General features: G+C 41.7%; 1 long non-coding RNA gene across 1 annotated transcript; it reads right to left on the reverse strand.

Annotated features, from left to right (window-relative positions):
* Nucleotides 1-1,495: 1,495 nt before the first annotated feature.
* On the reverse strand, nucleotides 1,496-14,719 carry LOC125113428 (uncharacterized). Its single transcript, XR_007131449.1, has 4 exons — nucleotides 14,685-14,719; nucleotides 8,712-8,864; nucleotides 6,358-6,542; nucleotides 1,496-1,817 (listed from the first exon to the last, which is right to left on the reverse strand). It is a non-coding gene; the product is annotated as an uncharacterized LOC125113428 (long non-coding RNA).
* Between the last annotated feature and the right edge of the window lie 3,387 nt (nucleotides 14,720-18,106).

Here is an 18,106-nt window from a genome sequence, read left to right on the forward strand (position 1 = left end):
GTTGAAAAGATAAACTTGGAAAGATCTATATGGTGGCAAAGTGCCTGTCACAGAGCAAATCAGTCTGTCTCTGCTGGTAGTGGATTTTAAAACATTACTAATTTTAATTCTGATAACCTTCCCCAATGTTTTCTAACCAGCTTGACTCTCAGGCTGGATTTGACTTTATGCCATACTCAAAAACAGAACTATCATATGATCCAGAAATTCCACTCCTGGGGATATATTCAAAGAGAAGGAAAACACCAATTCAAAAAGATACATGCATCCCCGTGTTCAGAGCAGCATTATTTATAACAGGCAGGATATGGACGCAACCTAAGTGCCCATAAACTGGTGAATGGATAAAGATGTGGTGTATCTATGCAATGGGATACTACTGAGGCATAAAAGAAAAAATGGAATTTTGCCATTTGCAGCAACATGGATGGACTCAGAGGGCATTACACTAGGTGAAGTAAGTCAAATAGAGAAAGACAAATATCCTATGATACTACTTACGTGTGAAATCTACCTCTTCTTTTTTTTTCTTCCTTCAGGTCCTCACCCACAACATATGGACGTTCCCAGGCTAGGGGTCGGTGAAATCGGAGCTGTAGCCGCTGGCCTGTGCCACAGCCACAGCAATGCTGGATCTGAACCGCATCTGTGACCTGCACCACAGCTCACGGCAACGCCAGATCCCCACCCCACTGAGCAGGGGCAGGAATGGAATCCATGTCCTCATATTAATCAGGTTCATTACCACTGAGCCACAATGGGAACTCCTGGAATCTAAAATGCAAAACAAACTAGGGAAGGTAACACAAAAGAAACGACTCACAGCTATAGAGAACAAACCAGTTACCAGTGGGGAGGAGAGAGTGGGGAGATAAGAGATTCAGACCACTAGGTATAAAATGAATAAGCTACAAGGATATACTGCACAGCACAGGGAATATAGCCAATATTTTATAATAACTATGAGTGGAATATAACCTATGACAATTGAGTCACTGTGTTGAACACATAAAACATATAATATTGTACATTAACTACACGTTAATGAAAGTAAATAAATAAAATAAAAGATAAAAACCTAAAATCAATAAAACACTGATAAGATATTGTTGGGGGAAGAACGACCACGCTACAACATGTTCAAGTTAGAGGCTGAAGATAATACTACAGACCATTGCGTTCTCAAGGTCCTTAAATCCCCATAGGAAAACACTGTAATTCATTTGTCTCTTTTTTAATACTCTCAGACTTTCTCCACTTTGTCATATTCAATGTTCTTTTACTAGCATAATATACCTTGCTATAATTATGCATATGTATCTAGTTATATCAAACAATACGTTTATTAAAGTTTTTTCAGTTTTAAGACATAGTTTTTATTGAAGCCTATCCTGTGATAATGCTCATAATATTTACCATCAAATTTTACCTTTATGAAAAAAATCAATAGGCATCACACTTAGGTAAGAGCACAAAAGTAGAGCGTACATGGAACTTAGGTAGTAACGATTTATTTCTTCATTTTACTTTTTCTTTCTCCTCCCGCCCCACCAAAGAATATACAGTATTCTTATGTACTAGTTCTTTGTTTCTGCAGGAGATATTTTCAAAAGTGAGTGGGAGTACTGGATCAAAAATATGTGCATCAAGTTTTGAAGCATAGCAATGAAATAAAAATCGAAGGCCTCACACCCAGAAACATTTCTAATTCTGTAGAAGCAATGAAGGATTTTCTCTGATCCATTCTCCTGTCTCTCCATAAGTGACCATTCTTCTGAAGGCTTTTCTGTTCATGACGGCTTGCTTTTCTTTATTGTCTAGACAGATAGGTAAAAGACAGGTAGATATTTAAACAAGATAGTATTTTGTTATGGTGTCTATTTTTAAGCTTCACAAATATGGGTATCATTATAAAATGATATTTACCTTGGAGCATATTTTGATCACTAAAAACCACTCAATAAATATTAAGTTAAATTGCTGGGATTATCTGCACTGTATACAAAAATGTTATTCCATAAAATATCCAAATAATACTCGATGTTAATAAATATCAGTGGCTCTTTAATTTAAGGGTGGTGAAATTCAGGCTAATTTTAAGTGTTTTTCATAAACCCACATTATTTTCCAGTGGTATGACACTGTCCAGATATTTAGAAATAGGTTATTTTGGCAAGAAAAAAAAGTTGCTGAACTCTAGTAAGTACAAAGTAGACACAGCTGAAGGTTTCTGAACCTGGAAAAGGAAGGGTTATTCTCTAGAAATGATTTTTCACAATTGTGTTTCTCATATTCATGAAGATATGCCTTAATTGTTGTATTACCAGTTTACTTCACTAGATGGAGATATGAGGCATAACCGGTAATAAAATCCTTCAAAAAGTGAAAATAGCTCTTAATATCTTCAGAAGATAATTATTTGTAGAGGAGAAACTATTGCCCACAGATGTCTTTTCTTTTTTTTTCCTTTGGCCACGCCCAGGCATGTGGAAGTTCCTAGGGCCAGGGATCAAACCTGCCCCACAGCAGCAACCCCAGCTGCTGTAGTGACCACACCAGATCCTTAACCCATGGAGCCACAAGGGAACTCCTTGTAGATATCTTAGAGGATAATCTTCCATCATATGATTTGTTATGAATTGTCAGCTCCAGGGAGAAACATTTGCTGGGGACTGACAAGGAGGCATTTGCTAGTTAGTAACAGTTCATCCGTGAACTGAATGGACTCCTTTATTTATTCACCCAGTCATTTGTTTATTTTTTGCATTCTTTGACTGAGCTTTTATTAAACACTGCGTGTGCCCAGTACTATAAGGCACTGGAGATATAGAAATAATTCCAGGAGTTCCCTTTGTGGCTCAGCAGTTAATGAATCCAACTAGTATCCATGAGGACACAGGTTGTATCTCCTGACAGCCTTGGTCAGGTAGGGAAGATGAGTGTAAAACTATTACTAACAACACATTTGGGGCAGCACAAGAGACTGGCGTGACACAAGGTCCAGTGGTGACATCAAGAAAGACATGGCTAACCCTTCTTGAATAGGAAGAGATGCCTAGAATGGGCTTAAGGGATGAATTTTTCAGACACAGCCAAAGACGGGAGGAAACCTCTAGCGACAGTCCAGACAACACTTGGTGACGGCCTGAGCCAAGTGAGGACTCGTGGGCATGGAAAGGAGATGGTGTGGACTCCCTGTGCGGGAGGCAGAACATGCTGGGCTTCACGGCAACTGACAGTGGGGATCAGAGGCAGGAGGAAACTTCCTAGATGGTTTAAGACAAGCCCTGTGGAGGCCAGGATGAAAATTCGACATGATTACGCGAAACCGAAAACAAATTTAATAACAGCTCTATTCCTATCTTATATTGGAGACTGCCTCCCCGCCCTTCCCCTACTCGAGATCTCACCCCATTCTCTATTGACTCTGGCCTGTGAATTTGCTCTTCCTGCCAAGTGAGTCAGCCTCTGATTTGTGCTGACATGTATTAAATTTCCTGTAAAACTAAGAAACTAGTGTGTCATCTCTCTCTCCCTCTTCTTCCTCTCCCCCTCTCTCTCTCTCTCCCTCTCCCCCCACCCCACACACATGAGTCAGGGACAAGTACACAGAAAAAAGTGTAGTGTTATTTCCTGTCATTTCTAGAAGACTACAAATTAAAAGATACAGAATAACTATTCATACAATCCCAGCTCTTACCAAACCCAAGGAACTGCAGTTGTTACCCTTGTGTTCTTGAATCGTGGAATGGAAGATGGGCCTTACTGCAGTTATTTAAATCATCATACATCTTCATGTATTTGGAATCGTTTTCTTTCTTTTTTCTTTTTTTGTCTTTTTTTGTCTTTTTAGGGTCGCACCTGTGGCACATGGAGGCTCCCAGGCTAGGGGTTCCAAAGGGAGCTGTAGCCGCCGGCCTATGCCAGAGCCACAGCAATGCAGGATCCGAGCCATGTCTGCGACCCACACCACAGCTCACGGCAACGCCGGACCCTTAACCCAGTGAGCAAGGCCAGGGATCGAACCCACAACTTCGTGGTTCCTAGTTGGATTCGTTTCTGCTGCGCCATGACGGGAACTCCTGGAATCATTTTCTAAGCTGCTTTTTTGGAGTTCTGTTATCTTCAGCAAAGATTAGAAATCTAGAATTTTAAAGTTTCTGTTTCCAGTCTTCCTTTTAATTTCCACTGTGAACTTAGCTCTGTGTTCAGTTAACATCGCTATGTTTAACTTCACCCATCCCTGACACGGGGAGCACAACAATACACACTCAACGAGTGTGTGAGACTAAGCCAGAAGCCGCCTTGCCGTGACCCCGTGGCTCAGCCCGCACAGCTGCTGGAGGCAACGTGAGAGAGAGAGAGAGAGAGAAGCCCAAGTCACAGGGAGCAGCTTCCCTACAGACAGAGTCGATCAACTGCCAGAAAACTGTTAAAACGTTAAAATGTCTAATTTCCTTTTGAAAAGTTTGTATTTTTTTAAATTTGCATAATGGTGAAGCATAAAGAAACTATTCTTGGGGGGGGGGGTCTGTGTTCCCAGGCCAGGGACTGAACCCATGCTGCAGCAGCAACCTGAGCCACAGCAGCGACAACACCAGATCCTCAATCCACTGAGCCACCAGATAACTACTAAAATTGTTAATTTTTTAAAAGCATGGGTCATATGTTGACTATAGCAGGTATTAGTTCTGTGACTTTTCTGGGCCTCATTTTTCTTACAAAACAGGAGGTTCGGATGGCTGATCCCTAAGTCCATTCTAGAGAAATATAGAATTGCTTTTTTTGACACAGGACCGGAGAATTGTTCCCAGCTTGTTAGGGGTCAGAAGCTGTTTTAAAAGAGATCATGCCAAGAGGAAACTTACTTGCTCAAAAGTATTGCTAAAGAGAGTTTTTGTCTAGCAGAAAACAAAAATAGAACAATAGCTGTTGAAGAGAATTAAGAAGGCTCATTTTGTTTCAAAGTTTCCTTAATGTCACCATTGTCTTTTTAGAATTAAAAATAATCTGCCAAAAAAAATTTTTTTTAAGTGTTTGTACTCGTAACGGATAAACCTATTGTTGAAACGCGCCACCTCTCTAATCCCGGCATCCAGGAAGAATGCTCTGGCAGTTAAAAAACAAATGAGCACAAATGAGCTTGGCAGGGTTCATTTCCCTTGAGAGCCTCCCACACACCACACATGCACTGCTCTTGTCGACTAGAACATTCCAAGTTCTCCCCTTCCAGCAGCACCACCTCCCTTTCTCCCTCCCCAGAGGGCCCTTCATCCCTGAGGATACACAGTATCTAATTCAAGCATGAATCTCAACTCAGGGATACAGCACCTCAAACCAGAGAAGGATCCCCCCACCTTTTTTTGCCTCTTTAGGGCATGTCGAGGTTCCCAGGTTAGGGGTTGAATCAAGCTGCAGCTGCCAGCTTATGCCACAGCCACATAGGATCCAAGCCGGATCTGCGACCTACACCACAGCTCACAGCATCACCAGATCCTTAACCCACTGAGTGAGGCCAGAGATCGAACCTGCATTCTCATGGAAACCAGCTGGATTTGTAAACCACTGAGCCACAACCAGGACTTCCGTGGATCCTTCTTTCAACACACTTTCCAAGTTCAGCAAGGTTTCTTTAGTCGCTGACCATCAGAAATTTCCATCCTCTTTATGGACTTTTTGCTTTTGACATTTCCAAGTTCCCTTCATCAAGGTTCTCCCTCAAAGGAGCAAAACCAAGTGTTGTTGTTTTTTGGTTTTGTTTTGTTTTTTCAAATACTTTTCCCCACTTGATGCATTTTCTAAGTATTATAGGAAGTTGAATTTTGGTTTGTTTCAGTTTACTGGAAATTTTTCTGCACTCAAATTTCTGTAGAGGAGAAATGAGCCAGAAAACCCTCTAAGAACACCCTCAGGATTATTTCCTTTCAGAAAAGCTAGCAAGACCTTTTCATGGGTGGTACCCAAGGGAGTTTTCGTAACCATGTGGCCCACAGAAAGCACATGTTTGCATCGTTACTCAGCACCCTTACGGTGGGAGGCAATTCCAGGCTCCCGGGATAGACCTCGATGGAAAAGAACGCAAAAAAGAAGGTGTATCTGTGTATAACTGAGTCACTTTGCTGTGCAGCAGAAATTGGCATAACATTGTAAATCAACCCTACTTAATTAAAAAAAATTTTTTTTAAGACATAGAGCAGGTCCGTCCCCCCAGAAGTTCCTTTCTGCTCTTTCAGGCCAGTGCTCCTCCGCCCACCACCACACACACCCTCCAAGCACAATGGTTGCTCTGATTTCTGCTACCATAGACTTCTTCGCCTGCCCTTGAACTTTACATAAATGGAAGTACACCATACGTACGCGTCTGTGTGTGGCTTCCTTTGTTTCATATGTTTTGGAAGTTCAAATTGTTGTATGTTTTAGTGGCTTATTCTTTTTATTGTTGAATGGTAGTCTGTTGAAAGACTACAGCATGATTAGTTTACCCATTCTTCTGTTGGCGGAATTCGGTTTGTTTCCAGCTTGATGCTCCTATGAATAGAGCCCTGTAAATATTTAAGCATATGGGTCATTTGTGCACTTATGTTTTTATTTCTCTTGGGTAAATACTTAGTGGATTTTTTTTAATAGGCCCAAACCCTATTACTTGTTTTTATAATAATACAGAATCATGTTTTAGATGTTATCGATTGGCTTTTAAATTTTAGAATTAATCTATAAGCAAATCAAGTGAAATGTAGCTATAGTTACAGGACAGAGAAAAGGATGGAGAGAAGAGCATGGTGGGTAAAAGGAACAGCACAAGCTAAGGCCCCAAGAAGGAAAACAGTTGATTGTTTGAGGGTCTGAGTGAAAATCGTGTGGCTGGAGCATGATGTTTGAACAGAACAAAAGTGTGAGATGAAGCTACTGAGCCTGGCGGCAGTCAGCTTATGCAGGCCTGAGTAGGCTGCTTTAAGCATGCTAGATTTTATCTGACGTGCATACCAACCCATGATTTTCGGAACATGAGTGATATTGTCCGTTGTTTCAGTGGAGGAGATGGAACGATAAAGGAAAACGCAGGCAAAGGTCCTGCAGCAAAGTTCTGGAGAGATGGGCATGGCCTTAGTTAGGTTAGAGATGGAGAAACATGGGCTTATTTGACATATATTTTGGAAGTAGAATTTGAGCTCATGGCATCTACAAAATGAATTTCTAGGTAAAAGACATAGAGCGAAATTTCCAGAAAAATTCCAAGCCCTATTTTTGAGATCTGAAATTTACCGTTGTTTTTGGGGTGGGCTGATTTTTCTGTGAGTCATTAAAGATATTACCAGGACAGCTAAAAGAAATGAGACTAAGAAGAAAAGGGTAAATAAAAAAGCAAAGAAATGAGGGGATAGAAAAGAGATTCGTCATTTAATTTCAAGTTTTAAGAAGCCAGTCCTAAAATGGAGAAGTGGGGTATTATAGAACAGTATCTCATTGCAGCCCCGTCTCATTAAGTTTCTAAGAGGACAAGCTCAGAGACTTATTTCTTCTCTTGCTTTCACACCTGCCTCTCTGATGGAATATGGAAACATTCAAGCCCTGTATTACACGATGGTGTAGAAATGAGACTGTCCCCAAAATGTATTTCATAATGTGAACGTGTGCATCTGAAGCCACTTTAAAACACAGTGAAAGAGGTCAGGCAAAGACAAATACTCTGTGATATCACATATGCATGGAATCTAAAAAGCTGAACTCATAGAAATAGGCTACAATGGCGATTCCCAGGGCTAAAGCATGGGCAGGTCAAAGAGTCCAAACTACCAGTTACAGGATGCATAATTCCTGGGAATCTCACGTACAGCATGGCGATTGTAAATAGTACTGTGTCATATACTTGACAATTGCTAAGAAAGTAGACCCTAGGAGTTCCCTAGTGGCCTAGTGGTTAAGGATCTGGCATTGTCAACTGCTGTGGCTCAGGTCAAAAAAAAAAAAAAGGAAAAAGGAAGTAGATCTTAAACGTTCTCACCGCAAAAGAGAAAAGGTAATTATGTGGCATGGTGCAGGTGGTAGCTGATGCCCCGGTGGTAATCACTTTGCAGTGTTTCAAATCAACTCAACACTTGTACACCTTAAACTTACACAATGTCATACATCAATTGTATCTCAATAAAACTGGAAAAAATAATAAAACACATTCATTTCATTGTACTCATCCAATGTGGGATCTACCAGTGGCAGTGCCAAAGCATATTTTTGTTATTGTTGTTGTTGTTGTTGTTGCTATTTCTTGGGCCGCTCCCGCGGCATATGGAGGTTCCCAGGCTAGGGGTCGAATCGGAGCTGTAGCCACCGGCCTACGCCAGAGCCACAGCAACGCGGGATCCGAGCCACGTCTGCAACCTACACCACAGCTCACGGCAACGCCGGATCGTTAACCCACCGAGCAAGGGCAGGGACCGAACCCGCCACCTCATGGTTCCTAGTCGGATTCGTTAACCACTGCGCCACGACGGGAACTCCCCAAAGGATATTATAAAGAGACATTAGTCACTCCCATAAGTGCCTTCTCCCCTCCCTTCAAAGTTCCTTCAAAATATACATCATAAAGAATGAGATATATGCTCTACAAATGAAGTCCCCAGGCCTATCTGCGAACCCCAGGGAGTAAGGTTTCTGGGGCTGCTGTAATAAGGTCCCACCAAATGGCTTAAAGCAATAGGAATTTGTTCTCTCACAGTTCTGGAGGCCAGAGGTCTGAGGTCAAGGTGTTGGGATGACTGATTCCTTCTGGAGTCGCCGAGGGAGAATCTGGCCCACGCGTCTCTCCAGTCTCTGCCCTCATCGTCCCACAGCCGTCCCTTCTACGTCTCTGTGTGTCCTCTTCTGTCCTTAAAAGGACATTCACCATTGGATTTAGGGTGCCCCCTAAATCCAGGATGAGCCCATCTTGGGATCTTAATTTCATGACATCTGCAAAGACCCTACTTCCAATTAAGGTCACGTTCACAGATCTGGGGTTGGGACCTGGGTTTGTCTTTTTGGAACTACAACTCAACCCACTGCATCCACCTTCTAATCTGATTGCTGCCTCTAAACTTCTCCTAAAGAAATTCCAGAGAGGTTTCTGAGTGTGTCCTCCTAATTCTCACCTACAGTTCACCACAAACAATAAAAGTACCTACCAACTACTGACCATTTACCAACGACAAGCACTGTATATGTATATCTAGATGAGAAAATAGCATTTATATTTTTTATTGTCATGAAAGTCGTATTGGTACATAAATTTTAAAAAGCAAATAGTTCAAGCCGCCTAATGAAGAACAGAAGTCCCCTGTCTCACTCTCCTCTGATGCTACCCTGTTCCCCAAAGAAAACTGCCTTCTGTTCACCTAACTTTCTTCTAATATTTACATCCCAGATTTTAAATTAAATCCTTATGCTACTATTTCTTGATTTTTCCATTACAGACAGCATTTACTGACTTCCTATTATGGACAATGAGAACTTAGTCTCACCTCCTTCATTTCTTTCCCCCATTCTCCCAGTAGGTTCTATGACAATTTTGTTTACTACTGAGCCAGACTCCTACGATCAGATATTTTTTCTTGTGCTAATTTTGTTTTTCCTGGAATTACTAATTGCCTTGTTTTAGTTTTCAATGTATTTACATTTGCCATTCCCAAACTCTCAAAATCACTGTAAAGTCTCTTTTAGTACTATTTCTGTCATGGTCAAACGCATCAGATAATCTATCAAGTCTTGGGGGGTGGGTGTAGAGGTGGGGGGCTTTTCAAACGCATCAAATAATCTATCAAATCTTGGGGGGTGGGGGTAGAGGTGGGGGGCTTTTCCCCAGAGCTGTCCATTGTCCTGCTCCAATCAGGCCTTGTGCACTGGGGATTCCTTTTGTTTCTCTTCTCTCCTCAATCCCTGTCCTTTGTGTGTTCTTTTATCCTGGTTTACTTGCCCATTTCATATAGCACATTATCCAGTAATTTCTTGAGAAGGAAAACATAGGAAGTAAAATTTTTTAGATTTTCATGTCTGAATTTTTTTTTTTTTTTTGGTCTCTATTTAAGGCTGCACCTGTGGCGTATGGAGGTTCCCAGCTTAGGGGTCAAATTAGAGCTGTAGCTTCTGGTCTACACCACAGCCACAGCAACAACAGATCTGAGCTGCCTCTGCAACCTACACCACAGCTCATGGCAATGCCGGATCCTTAACCCACTGAACAAGGCTAGGGATCAAACCTGCATTCTTATGGATACTAGTCAGATTCCTTTCCACTGAGCCATGACAAGAACTCCAAAAATGTCTTGATTGATAGTACAACTTGGTATCGAACTTTTCTCCCTTGAAAAATCTTTTCCCTTTGTTTTCGATGAGTTGTTTCATTGTTTTATTAACTGTAGAGTTGCAGCTAAGAAGGCTGATTCTGAGTCTACATTCTCCTCAACACAGTTTTTTAGCCTCTCTCCCTGTTTTCCTCATTCCTCACCCATGGGGTTTGGGCTATCAAATCCTGAGCTTTCCCGTTGTTCTCGGGAGCAAATTGGCTTCTTGATATTGACATCCCTTTTCATGGGCACTTAGGTTCAGCTTTCAGCTTACAGGTCAATTACTATTCCTCCATCCAGGGACGATCATGCAAATACTTAACCACTGGGAGGGCATAAGCACTGAAAGGACAGTGCCTATAAATAACCAAGGGCCCTAGCAGCATGCACTGGTGAGTACCAATTAAATATCTCCTCAGCCTCCGTCCAAATCATTTCTCCAATCTCTGGTAACTACTTCTTGTTTACTATGTCTCTTTCCCCTTCCTCTTGCCCATAGGAGTGTAGGCCCTTTTCTAGTCCTTTATTATCATTTTTGGTGGGATTTCAAGCATGAGGAGAAATGAATGCATGTGTTAAAAGCTACGTTTAGCCAGAAAATCTATAAGATGCTTTATTTCCGTTATCACATTCAATCTTCACACCACCCTTTGGCGAAAGGTATTATTCGCTTCATCTAGCATAAGGAAACAAGGTACAAATATGTTTACAACTCCTTCACAAGGCTGTGTTTAGCATGGAACTTCAAATTCATTGGGCCAGTTCCAAAGTCCCCGCGTGTGCCTCTGCAAAAACCAAGGATCTCTCAAAGTCTGTGGATATAATTTCTGTAGCTCTCTCTCCAAATTAATGTGCTTTCCCCAAGCTTCTGCTAGTTTCATATTTTTCAAAGTAGATCACCTGTCCACTTGTATCAAAAGCATTTGGGGGTGACTGTTTTAAATGTGGATTCCTGGGTCCATCTTAGATCTACTGTATCTCAGTCTCAAGGAGGCTAGGGGTTGGGATTTGCATTTTAAGCTAGTTCCCCGGAAGAGTATAACTCCCAGAAGTTTTGAGAAGCATCGCCCCAGTTAACGTATGCCTCTGAAAAGCAGCAACAACCACCATTCCTTACTAGCCTGCTTTGCTAAGCCTGTATAACTTCTACCTACAGTCAACAAGCAGTTATTTTATAGTCTTGGCTCAAACTCTCGAAACAGTCAAATTCCCTGAAAGCAAATTACTTAAAAATTGTTTTCAAGTGTGTGTGTGGGGTGGGGGGGGGAGCCTTCTCTTTCAATTAAATTGTGTCTTATGTGATGGGTCATAAAACTTAAACTAAATAAAAGAACTTTGGCTAGAAATTTTGGACAGCACCACAAAAATATCCTGGATTCTATTCACTTATTACTCAAGGATGTTATAGGCTGAAAAGGGACATTTAAAAATAAAAAGCATTTTTGTCCACTCTGAGGTACCACCTTACACCAGCCAGAATGGCCATCATCAAAAAGTCTACAAACAATAAATGCTGGAGAGGGTGTGGAGAAAAAGGAACACTAGTACACTGTTGGTGGGATTGTAAATTGGTGCAACCACTGTGGAAAGCAGTATGGAGATTCCTCACAAAACTAAACATAGAACTACCATTTGATCCAGCAATCCCACTCCTGGGCATCTATCCAGAGAAAACCACGACTCGCAAAGACACATGTCCTCCAATGTTCATTGCAGCACTATTTACAATAGCCAAGACATGGAAACAACCTAAATGTCCATCGACAGAGGAGTGGATCCAGAAGATGTGGTACATATACACAATGGAATATTACTCAGCCATCAAAAAGAATGAAATACCAGCATTTTTAGCAACATGGATGCACCTAGAAACTATCATGCTAAGTGAAGTCAGCCATACAATGAGACACCAACATCCAATGCTTTCACTGACGTGGAATCTGAAAAAAGGACAGACGGAACTTCTTTGAAGAACAGATGCTGACTCACAGACATTGAAAAACTTATGGTCTCCGGAGGAGACAGTTTGGGGTGTGGGGGGGATGTGCCTGGGCTGTGGGATGGAAATCCTGTGAAACTGGATTGTGATGATCATTATACAACTACAGATGTGATAAATTCATTTGAGTAATAAAAAAAAGAAAAAAACAAAAACAAAAAGTGGTTTTAGGGATCTGGGACATCATTTTTCTTTTCAAAAGCTTCCTTTAGTCTTAAACCAGATTTTAAATATATGGAAATGAAGCTAAAATTACACATCAATGACTTTCATATATTATATATTTATATGTATGTATATGTTATATATTTATCTATATTATTTATCTATTTTACTATATTTATATATTTTATATATTAATATATTTTATATTAATGACTTTCACATATATTCTTTTGATTCCTATAACTTTCTAGCAGTCATTATTCATGAACATCATCTTATGAATCCTCAGAATCAATTGGTTTTTCAAGTTAAGCCAAGCACACATCCTTGTCATAACAATACTTTTTCACAACTGAACAAGGAATCCACGGTAAATTCTTGCCACATCTCTTATTTTAGAAGGAATTTTTCCTATAATATGTCAGACTTAAAAATCTAAGCTTTTTTTTTTTTTTTTCCTGTCATGCCAAAACCAAAGTTTAATGTCCTGAATGAGGGGTCCCATTTCTGATTGAGAACACAGCACAAAAGCCTCAGAAGAGTTATTTTTCAATAATATACGGCTCAAAACAGCCCAAGTCCAACCTCCATAAAATACTGCTCTGCCTTGATTTGCTTGAACAAAGAAGTTCCAACTGGAAAACATTCACGGCGGGGACTGTGCTTGGAGCTTAGGAACATCTGGACTCAGCAACGGTGGGACAGAAACAGATGGTGCCTTCACGGAGGAGCCGTAGCCTTTCCACTGCTCAGGGCTGTGCATCGCACATCCCCCCCCCGCCCCCTTATTTTCCTAATAGCAAACAATTAGGAAAATGAGAAAAATGTTTAGCTGTATCCATCTAATTAGCTTCAAATGATAGTTTATAGTTCTAGAACTCCCCAAAGAAACTGTATGGTTGGATCACAGGATGCCATGGTAATAAAATGTTGGCTGTCAATCAAAATATCAATCAAGACCACACACACACACACACACACACACACACACACACACACACACAAAACAACAACATGGGATTCGGCATTAGACAAGCCTAGGCTCAATACCTTTCTCTCACTTGCCAGCTGAGTGACCCTGACCAAATCACTTAAACTTTTTGAAACTCAATTTTGTTTTGCGTAGCATTTTCCTGACAGCGTTGTGGCAAGGAAGGCAGAAACAGAAACTTTAGTCATTGGCTACGCCTTCCTGATCTTTGCCGTATCTGCACAAAATCCGAAATATAGATTAGGTGACATTTTTCTTTAACTCAACCTATGTTTTCACTAAATGTACCGTAAGAGGAAACAATAAATTGTTACCATAAGTAGAAAACCAGCATCACCACAAACTGGTGTTAACCTTAAGAGCAATGCCAATAAAAATCATACTGAAATTTTTTCTCAGTAAACCACAATTAAACTTTTATTAACATCTACCTAAATATTATTTTCTGCTGCAGGCTCTAGGCCTGCGGCCACCTTCCCTTTATAAAACGAAGATGAGCATGTAGGAGTTCCCGCTGTGGTGCCACAGGAGCAGCAGTGTCTCTGCAGCGCCAGGATGTAGGTTCCATTCCCAGCTCAGCACCGAGGGTTAAAGGATCTGGTGTCACCATAGCTGCAGCATAGGTTGGAAGTGTGGCTCAGATCTGATTCCTGGCCTGAGAACTCCATATGGCACAGGGTGGCCAAAAATAAATAAATAAGTTAAATAAAATGAAGATGAGAATATATATGGATGGAGTTAAAAACACGGAAAATTCAAATTGAGACTTTCTCCTTAAGTAATCAGAAACCTGGGAAGAGAATTAAGAAGGAAACTCTCAGAGTTCCCGTCATGGCGCGGCAGAGGCGAATCTGACTAGGAACCATTAGGTTTCGGGTTCGATCCCTGGCCTTGCTCAGTGAGTTAAGGATCCGGCGTTGCCCTGAGCTATGGTGTAGGTTGCAGACGCGGCTCAGATCCTGCATTGCTGTGGCTCCAGCGTAGGCCGGTGGCAATAGCTCCGATTAGACCCCTAGCCTGGGAACCTCCATGTGCTGCAGGTGCGGCTCTGAAAAAGACAAAAAAAAAGGGGGGGGGGAACTCTCAAAAAAGAAAAGATTGTCTTTATAGCAGAAATATTTCATTGGATTTTGAATACAGACTAGCACCAGTTTGCTGTCTCCCACCATCCTCACAGACTAGCACCTAAGTTGCCATCTCCCAGCATCCTTACCCTGCCACTGGTGGCCTAGTGGCTAAGGATCTGGTGCTGTCGCTGCTGGGGTATAGGTTCAATCTTTGGCCGGGGAAACTTAGGCATGCCACAGGCACAGCTGAAACAGACAAACAAACAAATAAATAGATGAGAAATAGCTACAACGTAGTTTATCGTATATATGTACATATATGTTCATATATATACATATGAACTTTAGAGCTGGACTGCTGGCTTAGCAGTTCACTAACTGTACCCTTGGGCAAACAAGTTATTTACCTTCTTTGTACCTCACTTTCTTCATCTGTGAAATGAGAATAATACCTTATAGGGAGTTCCCGTTGTGGCCCAGTGGTCATGAACCCCACCAAGATCCATGAGGAGGCAAGTTCGATCCCTGGCCCTGCTCTGTGGGTTAAGAATCCAGCATTGCCGTGAGCTATGGTGTAGGTTGCAGATGTGGCTCAGATCTGGCGTTGCTGTGGCTGTGGTGTAGGCTGGCAGCTGCAGCTCCAATTCGACTCTTCGCCTGGGAACTTCCAAATGTCTCGGGTGCAACCCTAAAAAAAAAAGAGAGAGAGAATAATACCTTATAGGGTTGATGTGACTATTAAATGAATTAACCAATATGTGTAAGCACTTACACCATTGCCAGCACAAAGTAGGCAGGTGAAACATGTTAGCTATTTTTATTTCACTCTAATCTCGCAGCAGATCTTCCTTCAGGCTGATCGTTTATAAATTATGAAATCACTGTTCTTCTTTTCAGTGCCCAAAATGATAGGAAAGCATGTGTTGCCTCAGGGACCTGTGGAAAGGCCATGGTATTGGGCTCAGGAGATGGCTGATGGTCCTGGTGGCTGTTGAGTAGCCTTGAGAAAGTCCTTACTCTCTGAGGCTCCCACAGCCACGCAAATGCAATGAGACATCACACGCCTATGCTCCTGGGCTACACACACAATAAGTGCTTCTTGATTATTGGAAAAAATGTGTATCTGTAAGATGCTCTGGGGAATTACTCACAACAAGCCCTTCTTGTGAAAGTGTTTCCACGAGCTGTAGCTGTCAACAAAGACACATTAAAGAAGCAATGCCCATAAGTTCTGAAAGCATGGTTAAACCAATTGTAAGGACTAATTTCTAATTTTAGGCCAGTTTGGCACCCAAAGGTCTCTCTCTGGTTGCTGCTTCTTGCAAGCCTGGGGTTTCTGCCTTCAGGAGTCTGAAGTATTGTGAAAAGGAGTGAAGCAAGAGAATAGCAAGTGTTAGGAAATGTGGGAAACTGGATTGTATAGGCTTCATCAAAAAAAAAAAAAAATTCTAATTAAAGCATTTGGTCCAAAACTCACGTGTAGGTTAAACCAAACCTTAGGCAAGCAAATGTCAGCTTTCGCTTTTGCTTTTTGTAACTGGTATACCTACCAGAATGAAGTTCGCATTAACTGATATTTCATCTTATGTACAGTTTTATGTTCTCTGCTAATCTCCTCGTATAAATTCCTAGATGTTTACTCAGAATTGCCCTTTCTCCTCCTCCTTCATCTCGCAACGATGCTGACTCCACGCACAGCTTGCAGCTGTCAGCAGTCAGACACTCTTAAGGGAGGTGGCTAGCCGCTCCTGGGAGCTCATTAAAGCTGCACCCAGTGGAGTAACTGGAAGCATCGAACAGGAATTTGTAGAGCGCGCCTACTCAGAGCAGAACCACACATCCCATAGGCATCCAGGCAGGTTTTCTCAGCCCTGATTTTGCGCAAAGGCTTGGGATTCTGCAAGTCATGTCGTCAGTTTCCTTTCTTATTCCTTTAAATAAACTAGCATCTTCCATTCATCAGGAGCAAAACTTGTTGTTGCTACTCCTAGGTAAAATCATAGCAAATCTGCTTCTAATCTGGCCATCTCTGAGCTTGCTCCAAAGTTGTTCTAAACTCCGCTCAAGTTGCCTCAGTCCCTATCTATGATGAACCAGATACTCTGCCCAGCTACACACTCAGGGTTATAAGGCTTCTGTCCTTGTGGAGTTTGTAATCTAAGACGACCCCCTGGGGTGCCAGTAGATATCAAATGGATAAACAGAACCGTAACTGCCCTCCAAAACCAGATGCAATATGGAGGTGATTTCAGAATGGTAAAGCTTAGAAATTGGTTGTCACAGCAGGGATGTAGCTAAGTGTTACTTCAGTGCCTCTTAACATTTTTTGTCTGTTCTCAGAACTCAGGTTACTCCTCTCCTCATTTTTATAGTTGAGGAAACTATAAGTGCCCTGCAAATCCACAAAGAGGCTGAGAGATGAAGCTCGGGCTCCTGACAGGCCACACTGCAGTGCAAATGGAGGCTTCCACCTTTCTGCAAACACTTGCCCAATGCTGGGCCATCCAGAGAGTGTTCTAGAAACAAATCAAATAAGAATATCATGTTAAATGTGACATCATGGTAACAGTGAAAATGAGGAAGCACTGGATTTTTTGGTTGTTCAATTTAATAACTTGGTTGGGTGAAAACTCTGTAGCAGGCACTACCCAAGTGATAAAGGCGATTTTCTTTAGAAGACAAATACGTGAAAAACAATTACTGCAATGCAAGAAGGACCACACCCGGATGGCCAACTTCTAAGTGGAAAAAGAAAAGAAGCCAACACAGGGAAGCCAGAAGTGCTTTGAAGATAGGAGGATATGGTCACAGAAGCCCAGGGAAGCAAGTGCCCACGGTCACCAAGAGGCCAAGCAGGACACACTCTGAAAAGGCAGCGATGTGTTGGGAAACCAGAACACTGTTTAAGTCAATGAATATGCATTGAGTACCTGTGAAGTGCCTTTACTGCTCAAGGCACTGAGGATGAATGAGAGAACATAATAGAAAATAAAAATCCCTGTCATCTGGGCTTACCTTCCAGTGATGGACACAGACAATAGACAAATAAATATGTGAAATTTTCATATACTGGATGAATACTATGGAGAAGGATAAAAAAGGTAAGGGGTTGGTATTGGGATACGACGTAAAATAGACTGCTTATTAAAAGGTTGTAGTGAGCAAGGGCAAAGGTCTTGAAATGAGAGTGATTTGTACTGCAATCGGTTTCAGTCTAGTGGAGGTAAAAGCCAGATTGCAAAGAACTGAAGAGTAAAGGGGCCAGAGCAGATGCGGGGCGGGCTATGAAAAAGAAGGAAATGGAGTAAATAATTCTTCTGAGAGCCTGATGTATCACAGAAGGGATGCACAGGGAGAAGGGACGGGGAAAGGAGACTAAGAAGGCTTAGAAACACGTTCGTAGGTTGAAGGCCAGCAAGCAGGGCTGCAAAGTTGTGCAACTGCAGAGTCCACGATGTTGACGGTGGGAGTGTTGCCCATGGTGTGAAACTGGGTGTCCCATCTCACTCCCGCCATTAACTCCACTTTTGCTCATTTAAGCAGCAAGAACACCTATTTTCAATAGAGA

Source organism: Phacochoerus africanus, chromosome 13 (genome assembly GCF_016906955.1).
Source record: "Phacochoerus africanus isolate WHEZ1 chromosome 13, ROS_Pafr_v1, whole genome shotgun sequence".
NCBI classification, from domain to species: Eukaryota; Metazoa; Chordata; class Mammalia; order Artiodactyla; family Suidae; genus Phacochoerus; species Phacochoerus africanus.